Source organism: Chelonia mydas, chromosome 27 (genome assembly GCF_015237465.2).
Source record: "Chelonia mydas isolate rCheMyd1 chromosome 27, rCheMyd1.pri.v2, whole genome shotgun sequence".
Classification (NCBI taxonomy): Eukaryota; Metazoa; Chordata; order Testudines; family Cheloniidae; genus Chelonia; species Chelonia mydas.
The window spans coordinates 6,673,397-6,689,923 of NC_057860.1; the positions used below are offsets into that span (position 1 = coordinate 6,673,397).

A 16,527-nucleotide genomic window follows, 5' to 3' on the forward strand; every position below is an offset into this window, starting at 1 on the left:
CACACTCTCCATGACCCATGTTACATGCAAGGGGGGGGGGGGGCGTTCTGTCCTCCCTCTGCGCCTGCCCCCTCCCCTGGGGCATGTTCCTGGCAGGAGGGAGCCGCTTCTGACACCGGCCCCTTCCAGTTGCTGTTCTACAGCCCAGCAGCTGCCTAAGAGAGACTGGCTGAGGAGGCGGCTTTTGGGCACCGTGGCTGAGTGAGCCGGAAACATGTCGGGGGGGAGGGGAGCTCTGGTTCGCTCGCCCCCAATCCCTGGCACCCAAGCCCAAGCAGGGAACGGAAGCCGCCTTCCCAGCCAGGCTCTCTCAGTCAGCCACCAGCCCGCCATGCTGCAGAGCAGCGTCCCAGTGACCGGGAGGGGCTACTCCCGCCCTTTCCACTCCAGCCTCCCTGGCCCATCCCTTCTACTCCCTGGCATCTGGGGCCTGCATTGCCCAGCCCTGCCCTCTCCCGGCCCTGCCCCCTCCCTGCCTCTTCCTTCCCTCGCTCCTCCCTCTCCCCCAGTGCCTCCTGCATGTCGCCAAATAGCTGATCGTGGTGGGCGGGAGGTGCTGGATGGGAGTGGGAGGAGCTGAACGGCAGGGCCTGCCACCAGTGGGAGATACTGGGGGGAGTGGGAGGAGGAGCTCGCCTATGGTAAATATAATGGTGTTTAAACAATTTATTAAATGGAGTGTGTGTTAGCCTACAAGTACAGTGTGAATCTGGGGCAAGAGTATCCCCTCCTATTTGTGCCATGAAGGGAAAGAAAGTAGCAGAACAATTCTTATTGAAAGGGCTCAAAATCTGAGTAGGGGATGGGAATTGAGTTTAAGTGGCACCATCCTTATTTCCTCTGACCCTGCAAAAATCCCTTGGCATGAACTCTATATGATGAGGCTCTTTGGGGTTGTTTTTGTTTGTTTGTTGTGTGTGTGTATTTGGGGAGTCATCCTCCTTCAAACTGTGGGGAAATATTCATGGGAATTAATGTTGATCCTGCCAGTTTCCCCACAAACTTCTGCCTGTGCTAGCAAATCCCAGGGGACATGACCCAGGAGTTAGCAGGGAGGTATTAACATGCTTGATGCCAGAGAGGTTGGGAGGCTGAGGGGAAAGAATCGAGGGGTCTTAATTCCATTACCCTATCTGTAGCTCTCAAGCTGGAAAAAATAAATAAGCATTGGTACCCATTTACTGCTTCTCGACCTTATTATGATGATTGCCAGGTCTGAGGGCATTTTTAAATGTAGCTTATGTCACTTGGGAAGGGTTTTAAACTAAACTAAAACTATTCCTATTCCAGACTAAGTGTCCACATGGCAGGTTGTGAAAAAGATCCTTGGCAAAGGCCCTGTTCTTTGCAAACAACTCTCATCTCTGACCAGACAAACTTATTACATCAATCACGTCTTGTACGATATTTACCCATAAACAGCATACTGTAAGGTATCTACAAAAAGGTTGTAACTTGTTAAGATTCATAATCATATCAAGATGTATGTACCAGTAATATTTTAAGAATAATGTATTTATATTGTAAGTATGCTTTATGGACTTGAAGTAAAAGTTAGTCACCAAGGGACAATATCTTTTGATGATTCCCAATTCAAGCATGAGGGGATTTCACCTTGTCCAGGTTAACTGGTGATGTAATGCAAGGCTCAGTTGTCTATCCTTCCTCCATCCCAAGACTATTAATAGAAAACCATCAAAGACAACTGCAAACATTCTAAACCACTTGGAGGTAAAAAAGAAACATTACAAAAGACAGAGGTTCACCTTGTCTATGAGTAAAGACAAAAAACTGATTCAGTATATGAGAGGGGGGAGAAAGACTCTCTGCATCCTTTCATTGAGAAGACATCTTGGAGAGCAGAGATGTTCTCATAAAAAATTGGATCCTTGTTCCTGTGAAGCCAGCCAGCTCTGTAACAGACTAAACTGTGGGGGGAGACCTATTTTATTGTATAGGAAAGGGTAACTGTAAATAAGTATAGACCCAAGTTCACATTTTATGATTTTGTTCTTTATTGTAACCATTTGTTTCTGCCACACTCTCTTATTGCTAGTTAACTCTCCATTCTGTCTTAAATAAACTTACCTTAATTTTATTATAGGTGCTTACAAGTGCTATGCTATTTTACAGGAGAGGAGATTTAAGGTAAAACTGGTAAACTGGAATACACTGCTCCACGGGGAGCAGATCAGCTGAGTTTCTGTGAGTAGCCAGTGACAGGGGTTGGATATCACACAGGAATGATTCAAATGGACTCAGTGACTGGGGTGCATCTATAATGTTACCTGCAAGGCAAAGACAGGGCTGCCATAGACCGAAGGACAGTGCTTGAGTGGCTGAAAGGCTGGTGGTAGGGAGCTAACACCCAGTTACCACAAGCAAGACTCCCTCACGCTGGAGGCGGGGTTGACAAGGTGACTCACAGTCCTGGGTACCTCAAGAATCATCACACAGGTTACAGTGGTATAAATATATTGATATACTGATATAACCAGTAAAACTTTGTGATGTAGACAAAGCAAACCTAAGGACAGAGACAAGTAGATGGAGATTAGGGGGAAGGGGAAGGACAGTAGCAAACACCACAAACACAACCACCCAACGTACACACACGGAGCTTTGTATAAGCACATATATATGTGTGTGTGTGTGTGTGTATGTATGTATAATTAAAACACAAAATATATATATTGTATGGGTTTTAGTTACTATAGCAGGCAACTTCTTGCTCTTTTCTGTGTTTTAATTATGTGAATTTGGGAGTGATGAAAGTGGAGCTTTCCTAATGCTACAACAAAGTACAGTATTTGTGCTAATATGTATTTTTCAGGCTTCATCAAACAACCTAACCATTGGACTGCAATTCTGACTGGGATCACCCTGTTGTGATTCCAGGTTTGGGCCCTTACTAAATAGAATGGTGTCTGTGAAAAAACGTGTGTTTAGTGTGATATAGATTAATGCCTAGTGTGGTTAGGAATGAGACCACCAAATTTATTTTCACTTCTAAAACAGGATTTATAACCCAGGTTACTAAAATTGAAAAAGCAATGTTTTAGTCCAATATCCCATCTAGCCCTTAGATTGCTTTACATTTTATATTTACATATTTTGTGATGGGTAGATTAGAAGGTTAGCAGATTAACACTAGGAGGTCTAATACTCATATTTACACTGGAGATGGACTGGAGACTTTCTTATTGGTAAAGAAGAGTCCTCAAAGTTCAAAACTGTCCTTAAGAAAAACACTTCAGGGTGTTTTTGCTGTTTCTGTAAAAGAATGGATTGTAGCCAATTCCTTTGCCAAGTAACTCAGAGTTGCAGAAGATTGGTGAGGGTGGGAGAAGAGGAAGACGTAAATCACAAAAATAGTCTGCTGTGGGTGGAGTACGGATAGGTGAGCAGTATCCATATAAGGAGAATGTTTTATGAAGGGGGTTGTGAGAAAAAGGCTATAACATGGGTTGAATATACAGGAATAATTGTTAATGCTTACTTCTCTGCATACACCTTGACTGTACATGGAATTCTTTTCCCATATCTATAAAGGGAATATATGAAAATACATTTAGCAGACAGAGAACAACTGCTGTAGAAACATACATGCAATGTTGTTGTAGCCGTGTCTGTCCCAGGATATTAGAGAGACAAAATGGGTGAGGTAATATCTTTTATTGGACCAACTTCTGTTGGTGAGAGACAAGCTTTTGAGCTACAAAGAGCTCTTCTTCAGGTCTGAGAGAGGTAATAAGGGCTTGTCTACACTGGCACTTTACTGAGCTGCAACTTTCTCACTCGGGGTGTGAAAAAACACCCCCCCAACCGCTGCAAGTTTCAGCGCTGTAAAGTGCCACTGTAGACAGTGTACCAGCGCTGGGGGCTGCGCCCCTTGTGGAGGTGGTTGTTTTAGAGTGCTGAGAGAGCTGTCCCAGCACTATGCCACAACTACACGTGCCACCTTAAAGCGCTGCAACGTTGCCAGTGAAGACGTGCCCTAAGTGTGTCACCATTAAATGCAAGATCAAACTGATAGTTTAGCATAAAGGGTTAGTGCATGTATGCTAAGGGACTCTACAAGTTGAATGGACAGGCACCAGAAAGTGCCACAGGAATGTGAGGTTAGGAATGACACAACTGGTCTAAGTATAGAGAGGGATATCAGTGTTGGGGAAAATATTTTATAAGAAGCTTGGTAAAGTCTGATATGTATCTTGATTCATTATACTAACCATTAGCTACATCTAGATGAAAACAAGATTATGTAATTCCGAACAGTTAGGAGACATAAAAAAATCAGTCTTTTTATCTATGTACTGTATTTTTAAGTACTGTTAAAAAGAAAGTTGTTTGACATTTTAAATTCTAGGAAAAAATTTTATGTTAGATGTTGGTAAGTACACTAAGTATTGTGTAGTTAAAAAGCAGGTTGTAATTTTTAGGCAGTTACTGGGCTATATGTATTAACTTCTTAGTTGTTGTATTGCAAATTATTTAAGTTGTGTCTCTGGAATCTGAAACACTGTTTCCCATCATGGAACCATAGAGCTTTCCAATTTAACAGTATTTAAGTTACTGTTTTAATAGGAATACATTCAGTTATAATGTAGAAGCTACATAGGTTGCATGAAGAAAAGGAGGACTTTTGGCACCTTAGAGACGAACCAATTTATTTGAGTATGAGCTTTCGTGAGCTACAGTTCACTTCATGACAGGTTTCAGAGTAACAGCCGTGTTAGTCTGTATTCGCAAAAAGAAAAGGAGTACTTGTGGTACCTTAGAGACTAACCAATTTATTTGAGCATAAGCTTTCGTGAGCTACAGCTCACTTCATCGGTTGCATCCGATGAAGTGAGCTGTAGCTCACGAAAGCTTATGCTCAAATAAATTGGTTAGTCTCTAAGGTGCCACAAGTACTCCTTTTCAGTTCACTTCATGGTAATTAGTGCTGGAGGAGACCTCAAGAGTTACCTGTGTTAATCAGTCTGTTCTCAAAAAGTCTCCATTAGGCCTGACACAAACCCCACTGAAGACAAAGTGAAAGACTCCAGCTAAGCCTTGGAAAGGGGTAAATTCTTTGTATGTATTATGTTAGCGATTAAAATTAAGTAACAATATTAATGTCGACAGTTTCCAATCCATCCATCTAAACCCTCATGACTATGGTCTCTGTGCCTGTTTGTGGGTCAGATGACAGAATCTCCAGGGATTTCGCGGATGTGGGACAGCTGGCAGAATCCATATGAATTTTTGTATATCTTTCCCTTTAGGTTTACCAAGCAAGGTTATGTAGAAAACATTCAGAGCTTATGCTGGGGAGCTTCCTAGGGGTTGGAGAGAGGAGGTGATGTGATGGCTCTCAGGCTCAACAGTAATTCCTCCTATCCCAAATTTATCTGTGCAGGGTTTTCCTCTTGTTTCATTCTTTTCATGGCAAAATTAAACAGGGATTGTTTGCCCACCAAAATCTAATCTAACTAATCTGTCTAGATTCTTATACTGCACTCATCAGTGTGGTTTTTCTGAGCTTGATTATGCAGACTAATGGTTATATAAGAATGTACATGAAATGGTTTTTATTTAGGAAAGAGAGTGAGACATCTTCAGGAAATACAATTGCTGTTGTTTTTATTGTGTATGCTGCATAGCTGTGTTTTGAATACATAAGAGTTATTGCAGTCAATGTGCAAGTAAATCCTGAAATTGCTAAAAAAGTTGAAGTGTGTCTGTGTTGAAAAGAAAACAATGACTTTATTATGTTTTGCTTACAACAGTACAGTATTAAGAATGTTTAGTTAATTTCCAAGAAGTCCTTCAGAATTGCATGTCTAAAATAAACCTGCGCAGAAGGCCTGACCATTTTATAAAAATGGGTTTACAAAATGGTAGTTGAATTTTTAAGCATCCATTACTGTCATGCAATTTTACATCTTTTTGGGACTCTATATGGAAAAATAATTAGAAATTATTTGTTTTTAAAAAGAAGAATTTGTGATTCCAAAAATGGTGGGTCAGAGATCTTCCATACAAGTATCTCAAATAGTTTTACCTGAATGATTTTACTAAGACTTACAGCCACTGTGTAAAGTTGATGATGTTCCTATTTTAGAGACAGGTAAACTGAGTCAGAATTTGTGCCTTGCCCAAGTTGTTGCAGCAAACCATAGCCAGAAATAGAGCCTAGGAGTTCTGACTCCTGGTCCTCTGCCTAACCCCCGGTAAACACACATGCTTTCATTATATACCTATTTAGAAGGTCTTATAGTCTGGAGTCTAAAGATGCACTTTTATTTCTAATCTATTTAGCCCTATCTATAATTTTAAACAAAAATCCAATGCATGACTCTCAGCTTAACAATAAACAACCCAGTATGCTCTCTCTTTTACCATGAGGCTAAACTGTGAGGTCCATCCAGTCAAGGAATTATGATGTGACTGGAATAACAGAGATAACTTGGTGGGATAACTCACATGACTGGAGTACTGTCATGGATGGATATAAACTATTCCGGAAGGACAGGCAGAGCAGAAAAGGTGGGGGAATTGCATTGTATGTAAGAGAGCAGTATGACTGCTCAGAGCTCCGGTATGAAATTACAGAAAAACCTGAGAGTCTCTGAATTAAGTTTAGAAGTGTGAGCAAGAAGGGTGGTGTCATGGTGGGAGTCTGCTGTACACCACCGGACCAGGGGGATGAGATGGACGAGGCTTTCTTCCAGCAACTCACGGAAGTTACTAGATCGCGGGCCCTGGTTCTCATGGGAGACTTCAATCACCCTGATATCCCCTGGGAGAGCAATACAGCGGTGTGCAGACAATCCAAGAAGTTTTTGGAAAGTGTAGGGGACAATTTCCTGGTGCAAGTGCTGGAGGAACCAACTAGGAGCAGAGCTCTTCTTGACCTGCTGCTCACAAACCGGGAAGAATTAGTAGGGGAAGCAAAAGTGGATGGGAACCTGAGAGGCACTGACCATGAGATGGTCGAGTTCAGGATCCTGACACAAGGAAGAAAGGAGAGCAGCAGAATACGGACCCTGGACTTCAGAAAAGCAGACTTTGATTCCCTCAAGGAACTGATGGGCAGGATCCCGTGGGAGAATAACATGAGGGGGAAAGGAGTCCAGGAGAGCTGGCTGTATTTTAAAGAATCCTTATTGAGGTTATAGAGACAAACCATCCTGATGTGTAGAAAGAATAGTAAATATGGCAGGCGACCAGCTTGGCTTAACAGTGAAATCCTTGCTGATCTTAAGCACAAAAAAGAAGCTTACAAGAAGTGGAAGATTGGACAAATGACCAGGGAGGAGTATAAAAATATTGCTCAGGTATGCAGGAGTGAAATCAGGAAGGCCAAATCACATTTGGAATTGCAGCAGGCAAGAGATGTTAAGAGTAACAAGAAGGGTTTCTTCAGGTATGTTAGCAACGAGAAGAAATTCAAGGAAAGTGTGGGCCCCTTCCTGAATGAGGGAGGCAACCGAGTGACAGAGGATGTGGAAAAAGCTAGTGTACTCAATGCTTTTTTTGCCTCTGTCTTCATGAACAAGGTCAGCTCCCAGACTACTGCACTGGGCAGCACAGCATGGGGAGGAGGGGACCAGCCCTCTGTGGAGAAAGAAGTGGTTCGGGACTATTTAGAAAAGCTGGACAAGCACAAGTCCATGGGGCCGGAAGCGCTGCATCCAAGAGTGCTAAAGGAGTTGGCTGATGTGATTGCTTAGGGGGAGGTCCCGGACGACTGGAAAAAGGCTAATGTAGTGCCCATCTTTAAAAAAGGGAAGAAGGAGGATCTGGGGAACTATAGGCTAGTCAGCCTCACCTCAGTCCCTGGAAAAATCATGGAGCAGGTCCTCAAGGAATCAATTCTGAAGCACTTAGAGGAGAGGAAAGTGATCAGGAACAGTCAGCATGGATTCACCAAGGGCAAGTCATGCCTGACTAATCTAATTGCCTTCTATGATGAGATAACCGGCTCTGTGGATGAGGGAAAAGCAGTGGATGTGTTATTCCTTGACTTTAGCAAAGCTTTTGTTATGGTCTCCCACAGTATTCTTGCCAGCAAGTTAAAGAAGTATGGGCTGGATGAATGGACTATAAGGTGGATAGAAAGCTGGCTAGATCGTCAGGCTCAACGGGTAGTGATCAATGGCTCCATGTCTAGTTGGCAGCCGGTGTCAAGTGGAGTGCCCCAAGGGTTGGTCCTGGGGCCAGTTTTGTTCAATATCTTCATTAATGATCTGGAGGATAGTGTGGATTTCACCCTCAGCAAGTTTGCAGATGACACTAAACCGGGAGGAAAGGTAGATATGCTGGAGGGTAGGGATAGGATACAGAGGGCCCTAGACAAATAAGAGAATTGGGCCAAAAGAAATCTGATGAGGTTCAAAAAGGACAAGAGCAGAGTCCTGCACTTAGGACGGAAGAATCCCATGCACCACTACAGACAAGGGACCGAATAGCTCGGCAGCAGTTTTGCAGAAAAGGACCTAGGGGGTTACAGTGGACGAGAAGCTGGATATGAATCAACAGTGTGCCCTTGTTGCGAAGAAGGCCAATGGCATTTTGGGATGTATAAGTAGGGTTTAGTCTGCAGAAGAGAAGAAGGGGGGGGGGTTGAAAGCTGCTTTCAACTTCCTGAAAGGGGGTTCCAAAGAGGAGGGATCTAGACTGTTCTCAGTGATAGCTGACGACAGAATGAGGAGTAATGGTCTCAAGTTGCAGTGGGGCAGGTTTAGGTTGGATATTAGGAAAAACTTTTTCACTAGGAGGGTGGTGAAGCACTGGAATGCGTTACCTAGGGAGGTGGTGGAATCTCCTTCCTTAGAAGTTTTTAAGGTCAGGCTTGATAAAGCCCTGGCTGGGATGATTTAGTTGGGGATGGGTCTTGCTTTGAGCAGGGGTTGGACTAGATGACCTCCTGAGGTCCCTTCCAACCCTGAGATTCTGTGATTCTAGGATTTTACTTATTAGTTAGTTACTCATGCAAATTACTGAGGAATTCAAAGAACATTTGCCTGGGTAAAAGAATGAGTAAGAATGGAGTTAGGTCAGGGAATTTTGACTCCTTGTAGCCATGCTCGACTGTATATTGTTAGTTCATCCCCCCTTATTCTCCCCGCCCCCCCAAAAATTAAATGTATAGGTGAGAGTAGATTAGATGGGGGAAAAGAACATCTTTGGACTCTGAAAGATTAGTCAGATTTTCGAGATGGGACCTCTGTTAAGGTAGATCAGTTTTAGTCTTAACTGTCTCTACTCTGTATTTTGAAATGTGTGCTTCAATGAATAAATATGAGACTGGAGACGGTGCTACTAAATGTAATGTAGGGACAGTACCTACACTGGCAGAGTGAATAACTTAAGTGGCTTAGTAGGTCTTTTCCAACTCTAATTTCTAAAGTTCTTTGACTTCCTTGAGAAAACACATGAGACAAATAGCCTGGTGAATGTGGTTGAACATTAGCTGCTAGAATCTGCATAACAAATATAGGGCGGCTGTTAAATTTTTGTTATTTTAATGTTTTAATTCAATTCAGAGACTACAAACTTATAAATCAGTTTGTTGAAAGTATATAGATATAATTTTCAGAAATATCCAAGTGACTTAGGAGCTAAGTTCCTTTTTCAAAAGTGATGTAAGCACTTAGAATACTAAGTCTGACTGAAAGTCAATGTGCTTTTGAAATTTTTACTCTGTGTTTTGGGAATATATGCGTTGTCTCTATAGATGCATTTCACAAGGACTCATAAAAAACACAACCATTTATATTGACACTTTCAAGTTTCTGGCATTTTTGTGTGTCATAAGAAGCATGAATATATAGGCAATTAGTAATGCACCCCTGTTTCTAAAGAATGTTATATTTTCTAATCAGACATAGATATAACTACTAAAATAAATGACAGGAGGCTGTCCTATGAAACTGAGACAGTACTGATGGGAATATCAGTTGTGTTCGGAAAAGGGCTTTTTCCATAGGGTAATTATACATTTTCCTGTATGGGTGATGCAGAATATGGGAGGATAAAGAAATCATAATTGTAAGAACAAGGCTTGAAACATGAAGTTGGTTGGTTTGACCTGTCTGGTGTCACATGTCACTGAAGCCAATTGCCGTTTACTTCTTTTGTTTGTACATTGCCCATTCATTCTTTTATTACAGAAGATATTAGTGCCTTCTTCTTAGAATTCAGTATTCCATTCTCTTGTTTTTTGAATGATGGTTTGTGTAGCTATTCTTATCTAGCAGTGTGTGACACAAAGCTGTTTACATTTATTTATTTTTATATAGACATTGCTATGATGTGATTTGCCCTGTTCAGCCATACTGTCAACAATGAAAAAGAAAATCTTTTTTAAAAATGGCTTGATTTCAATTAAGTTTCCCTAGTCTAATATACACCAACTACAATATATTAGCAATATGTGTTAAGGTAGCTAACACTTTTCATTAAACTCTATTGCCATTTGCTTATAACTTTGCTAAAATGTAGCCCTTCAGGCTAGAATTGTTAACATTTGATCTTTGCCTTATAGTAAGGCTGGGGTCTTTTGGAAAAAATAGTATGCAATTGTATAATTAAAGACTGATAATGTATGTGCACCAGGAGATAGAACTGAGCTTACACAGGGGCTAGCTTAATTCTTGAATTTCCTAATTTGAGATTGGTTCACTTTACAGCCTTAATCATGTTTTAATAGGCTTTTTTGTAGTTTGCATGTGTTTACATATATGTATACACATACATACAGTATATGATTACATGTTTTAACTGTCCTGACCTTAAACTTTTGTGTGGTGGTAAAACCTGCAAAAACTTAGGGTATGTCTACACTACAGAGTTTTATCGATTAAAGTGATGCTGCTTTAACTAAACCGCTTTAATTAAACTGCTGTTGCATGTCCACACTATGCTCCTTGTGTCAGCAGAGTGCATCCACTAGCAGCTCTTGCAACGACACAGAGAGCAGTGCACTGTGGGCAGCTATCCCACTGTGCAACTGGCTGCAGGGTGCTTTGGGAAAGGTTTGCAATGACTTATGGGTAGGACCCTACCAAATTCACAGTCCATTTTGGTAAATTTCTTGGTCAGAGGATTTTTAAAATCTTAAATTTCACGGTTTCAGATATTTAAATCTGAAATTTCATGGTATTGTAATTGTGGGGGGTCCTGACCCAAAAGGGAGCTGTGGGAGGGCTGTAAGGCTATTGTAGGGGGGTTGCAATATTGCCACCCTTACTTCTGCGCTGCTGCTGGTTGCGCTGCTGCTGGTGGCGATGCTCCCTTCAGAGCTGGTGTCCCAGCCAGCAGCCGCAGAGCTTCCTGCAGCTGGGAGAGGTTCACTGAGATGGGTCTGACCTGGTCCCGGGAGCAGCCTATGCTGGGAAGAGGAAGTCCCATCCCTCCCCAGCCCAGCCAGGAGTAGCAGCTGGAGCCTGGTGCACAGTAAGAGCCCCAAGACCTTCAGCTCTGAAGGCAGCACAGAAGTAAGGGTGGCAATATCGCGACCCTCCTACAATAGCCACTTTTCACAGGGCAGACCACATTTCACGGGAGAGACCAGATTTCATAGCCTGGGCCATGTTTTTCACGGCTGTGAATTTGGTAGGGCCTTACTCATGGGACAGGTACAGCATCACATGATGCAGGTTTCTTAATCCCATCTTTCCATGAGCATCCTACTAGATTATCAGATGTTTTTCAGCTGAAGTGGGAAGGGAAGGGGGGAGAGTGTGTGACAGGGAGTGTGTGTGTGTAGGGGGGAGAGACAGAGACTAGTATGTGTTGGGGGAGTGTATGAGAGAGTGGGGGGGAGTGTGTATGTGAGAAGGACAGTGTGTGTGTTGGGGGAGAGAGAGTGTGTTGGCATGCTGTCTCTTTAAGTTAAGACAGTGGCTGGAAGCAACCAGTCCTGGCGGAGGGGGACCCCCCTCCCCCATCAGCCACCGCCTCCATCCCTGGCTCTGCACAGTACAGCAGTTCCCCCTCCTACCCCCACTCCACACAGCAGCAGCCTGCCTGCCACTGTGTTCCTAGTGTGGGGGAAGAGTAGGATTCTGAGTTAATGATTTGCTGCTGGAGCAGAGCGGCATGCTCAGCTGTCAGAACTTCCCCGAGCTTTGAAAGGGGAGGGGTGCATGCCTGCGTAGCTGTATGCAGTGCAGCTGAGTTCAAAACAGTGAGCAGAGCGGTGATGGTGGGCATTGTGGGATACTGGGGGAGGCCGGTTATGGTGACATAACGAACGGCAACATCTAATTCTATACTGACGCGTTGTTGCTTTAACTTTTCTGCAAAAAGCTTTATGCCTCTCGTCAAGATGGTTTTATTTTGTCAGCAAAACAGGAGAGTTTTCCCAACAAAAGTAGCACTGTAGTGTGTACATCTCCACTGTTTTGTTGGCAAAAGCTCCTTTTTGCTGACAAAACTGTGTAGTTCAGACAAGGCCTTAGAATCTTTTGGAAGCTGTTGTAAAGAAAGGTGAGGCTAACAAGCGAAAAATTGCCTTTTGCAAAATGAAGGAGGGTACCATATAATAATATAACTGAGTTTGGTTTAAAAATAGCTTGGATAAAAATAGTTAAACTGACATAGATATGATGGGACCACAAAAAAAGTCAGGTACTTTAAAATACTTGACCTGGGTACTTAATTAGTTGAGAGTGTTTGAAAAAAGTATATTGGATAATGGGCAAATATTGGTGAATAATGATACTTGACAGAGACAGATTATATAAAATACTGCAGACAAAGAAGGATTGCCATATTTTTATTTTTTTAAAATAATTGGCATGATTCTGTAGTTAGTCCTTGGCCCGTAGTGCATTTTGTGTCCCATTTGTATTGATAGTTAATTTTAAATTATAAGCTACTTGTGGAAGAGGCCATTTCTTGCTCCATGTTTTGTTCAACAGCAACAATATTGATGGCACTCAGCATGTAATAACAGTGATACAAATATTCTCCTTGATGTGGCAGGAGCAGTTTGAATAGATGTTAAGGGCAAGAGAGGTGGTCAGATGAATCCTGCTTGTTGCTGTTAATATATATGAACTATAACAGAGCCAGACATCTGGAGTTTGATCCTTGAAGATACTTTGTTGATTGGGAATAACATGTATACCAAAAATAAGGAGAGGAACATATTTCTAAAGAGTAGTGCTGGGTCTAAATAGTAGTATGCAATTGCACACTATTTTCTTATGCATTTTTTAGAATATGTGTCCTTTCAGAAATTATTTTGTTTTTAATCCTAGGGAGAGTCAAGATAGATGCATTAAGTAAGATTGAAACTGCTAAGAATATAGTCTGACAAGATGTAGTCATTATACACTGTATTTGAGGTACCCCATAGAAAGTATTTAAACGTACAGTTATTGAGGAAACAATACAAAACTGAGGAAATGAAAAATACCTTAAGTAATTTGAATATTATGATGTATGGAGGAAATTAGTATAGGAAAACCAAAGATATCTTAGAAATTACTGACTATACTACCATAAAAATTCAGAGAAAACCATGAGAGGAACAAATGTGACTAATGTCAGGCTGTAAAGACTAATATAATAATAATAATCAAAAAAGACTTAAATATTTATGTAACCCTTCTGCCCGTGAGAGTTGGCAGCAACAAGGGCCGGGTTCAGTATCTAGGGGTTCCATTCCAATAACACAATACAAAACCAGCTCAAGCCCCCACCCAGTGACCTGGGACAAATATATACCACCCCCGCTGGGCGCCTCCCAAGAGGCAATACTTCCCCTCTCGCAAGCACAGAGTCTGAGCGTAGCAAAAAGCCTTTTAATAACAGAGAGGAACAATGTGGCATTATGTTGGGGAAACACCACCAACAGGATTCATAACACAATGAGCAAAAAACCCACCCCAAGCAAATCGGGGCGTGTCCTTTCCCTTTGGTTCTTGAGTCCAGCAACCCAAAGTCCCATGACCCAAAAATCTCTCTCCCTGGTCAGGGCAGCCCCAGAGTTCGAAAGTTTATCTGCAGAGTTTTACCTCCCAACCTGGGTGGAGATGGGAGGAGGGGGGTTAAGGGGCACCTTACGTGCTCCAAAGCTGATTGCCCCACCTCTCCATGGGGCTCCGCTCTGCCAGCCACCCCCATGAGCTGCTCCAGCCGTCCCGCAAACTGCTCTGCTCCACTAGCCATCCTGCAAACTGCTCCACCATATATCTTCAGGCTCCCCCACTATTTAACACAACACTCAGTGATTTTAGCTCTTTTGTGATTTCAGTTTGTAGTAGGGGAGCCTCAATGCTGGTGCACCATTAGCCCAAAGTGAATTCACCTCAGCAGCCTGTAACTAGACTCCTAATGGAATCAAAATTAGCTCTGATATTCCACAGTGGAGAGAGAAGGAAGTGCAATTAGCATGTAAGGCCCTCACCAGGGGGCCCATGCCACCAAGTATTAATACCTGTCCCCAGCCTCTCTCCATTCACTGGATTCTGGAACCCATGACCCTTGCCTAGCGAGTGCTGCTTAATTGATGGTGAGTCCCTCCATCATAACAAAAGGCCAAGTACAGTTCCACTGTCCTTGATTCACATAATCAGGATAATAACAGTTTATTCCTGCCCCAATAACAGAGAAACTGGGGCTCCTACAGCAGCCAAAGTGACCATCTAGGTGGGTGGGTGTGCCTATGCAAATGAGATCAGCCCCTGAAGTTCTTTTCCACAGCCCACCATGGCTCGCCACCAGATGTCAGGGTAGAGCTCATATAACCAGTCTGGTACAAAGGAATATTTGGAAGATTATAACACAAACAGGCAAATTGAAAGGATAATTAGATCAGCAAAAAAAGAAATACTGATTTAATAGAATAAAGGGATCTTCAAAGAACACAAATCCAAATCTTCATCCCTTGGTACTGGGAGCTCCACAAAGTCTTTTGCCCTTCTTAGGGCACAGCCCTCTCTCCAGTTACTCTGTGTGACCATGAACTTTTCTCCTTGTGTTAAAGATTCACTCTTCTTGCTTTCAGGGGTCCATCCACAAATAGGTCTTTGCCCCTTGGTTGAAGGAGTTGCAGCACACCACCTCAAGGTGGCACTGCGGAGACATAGTGAAGTCTGCGCTCTCACTTGCCCAGCTGCTTCAGCCCGGATTTTGGGCCCTTGAGTGTGAAGCAGTTACCCACTCCGGTCTCACACATTCTCTTCACCATTTCCTCAGTGCTGCTTCCCAGATTGGCTTACCCCTAAGCCTTCCACTCCAGCCCTTCTTCAGCACAGCCCCTTTCAGTCTCCTTCTGTAGCTGTTTCTGAGTTGGGAACTTCCCAAAGATCATGCCCAAACTTTGGTGACAGCAGAGGCCCATCGGTAGTAGCTTTTCTCTCCGCTTACTGAAAAAAGTAGCTTGCCTTTATACAACTTTGTTTCCCAGAAGGCCTTGTTCTCACTTCTGTAACACCAATGGTGCCTGAACGACAGGCTCCACAATTCCATTGATCTGATAGAAAACCAGTCACAGGCCAAAACTGGGAACTGACTCCCCATAAAAGCCAAGCTCATCCTGTGACAGTCTATTAGAATATTTCCACGTTTTAATATTTGTTTACTATATGTTTGAAGAACAAACATGAAAAATTTTGTTTTTCAGTAGAGGGGGAGGTTTAGGTTGGATATTAGGAATAACTTTTTCACTAGGAGGGTGGTGAAATACTGGAATGCGTTACCGAGGAAGGTGGTGGAATCTCCTTCCTTAGAGGTTTTTAAGGTCAGGCTTGACAAAGCCCTGGCTGGGATGATTTACTTGGGGATTGGTCCTGCTCTGAGCAGGGGGTTGGACTAGATGACCTCCTGAGGTCCCTTCCAACCCTGATATTCTATGATTCACAAGAACACTTCAAAATGACCCAATGAAACAAAAAAAGTCCTCTACTAGTAGCTGAGCCTGGCTCAGGGTAGGAGTCACTGCCTGGGGCATCCTACAGTCATTTATTTCTCCTCCAGCAGTTCTCGGCTCCCAAAATGACGTGCTCTTACAGCTGTTCCTTGCTTCCCCATCAGAAAGTCATTTTTCTGTGGGCAACCAAAGAAATCTACAGGGGACATGAATTCTGCATTTGCTTTACACTTCCCTGATCAGAATTATTGCTCTCTCCCTTGTCCTTCCCTGCATGGGTAATTGCAGATATTCTTCTAGAGATGATGATTCTGCTACCTGGAACCACCCTCAGAGCTCACTGTCTCTTAGAGCTCCAAATTTTCTCCATACTAGTAGGCCAGATATTCCTTCTGTGCTGCCTGAGGATCACGGGTCCCCCTCAGAGCACAGGAAAGCAGGAACATTGTGCTGACAAAATGGTGCGGATCTTTCCCAGTCTGGAATATTTTGTCCTTTCTTCTCCAGGTTCTCGACCTTCAAACAAGGCACAATGGGAATTTTTGCCAGTGTGGGATTTTTGGATTATTTGCGGAGAGGTCCTTTACTAAGATGCCTGGTGAGATTGGGCATTGGTCAGGGATACTTCTCCCTTCATACTTCACTGTAATAGG

At 42.9% G+C, this 16,527-nt stretch overlaps 1 protein-coding gene across 7 annotated transcripts in view; it reads left to right on the plus strand.

Annotated features, from left to right (window-relative positions):
* TANC2 (tetratricopeptide repeat, ankyrin repeat and coiled-coil containing 2) overlaps positions 1–16,527 on the plus strand; it is a 675,729-nt gene that overhangs the window by 365,900 nt on the left and 293,302 nt on the right. The gene's annotated exons all lie outside the window — the stretch shown is intronic.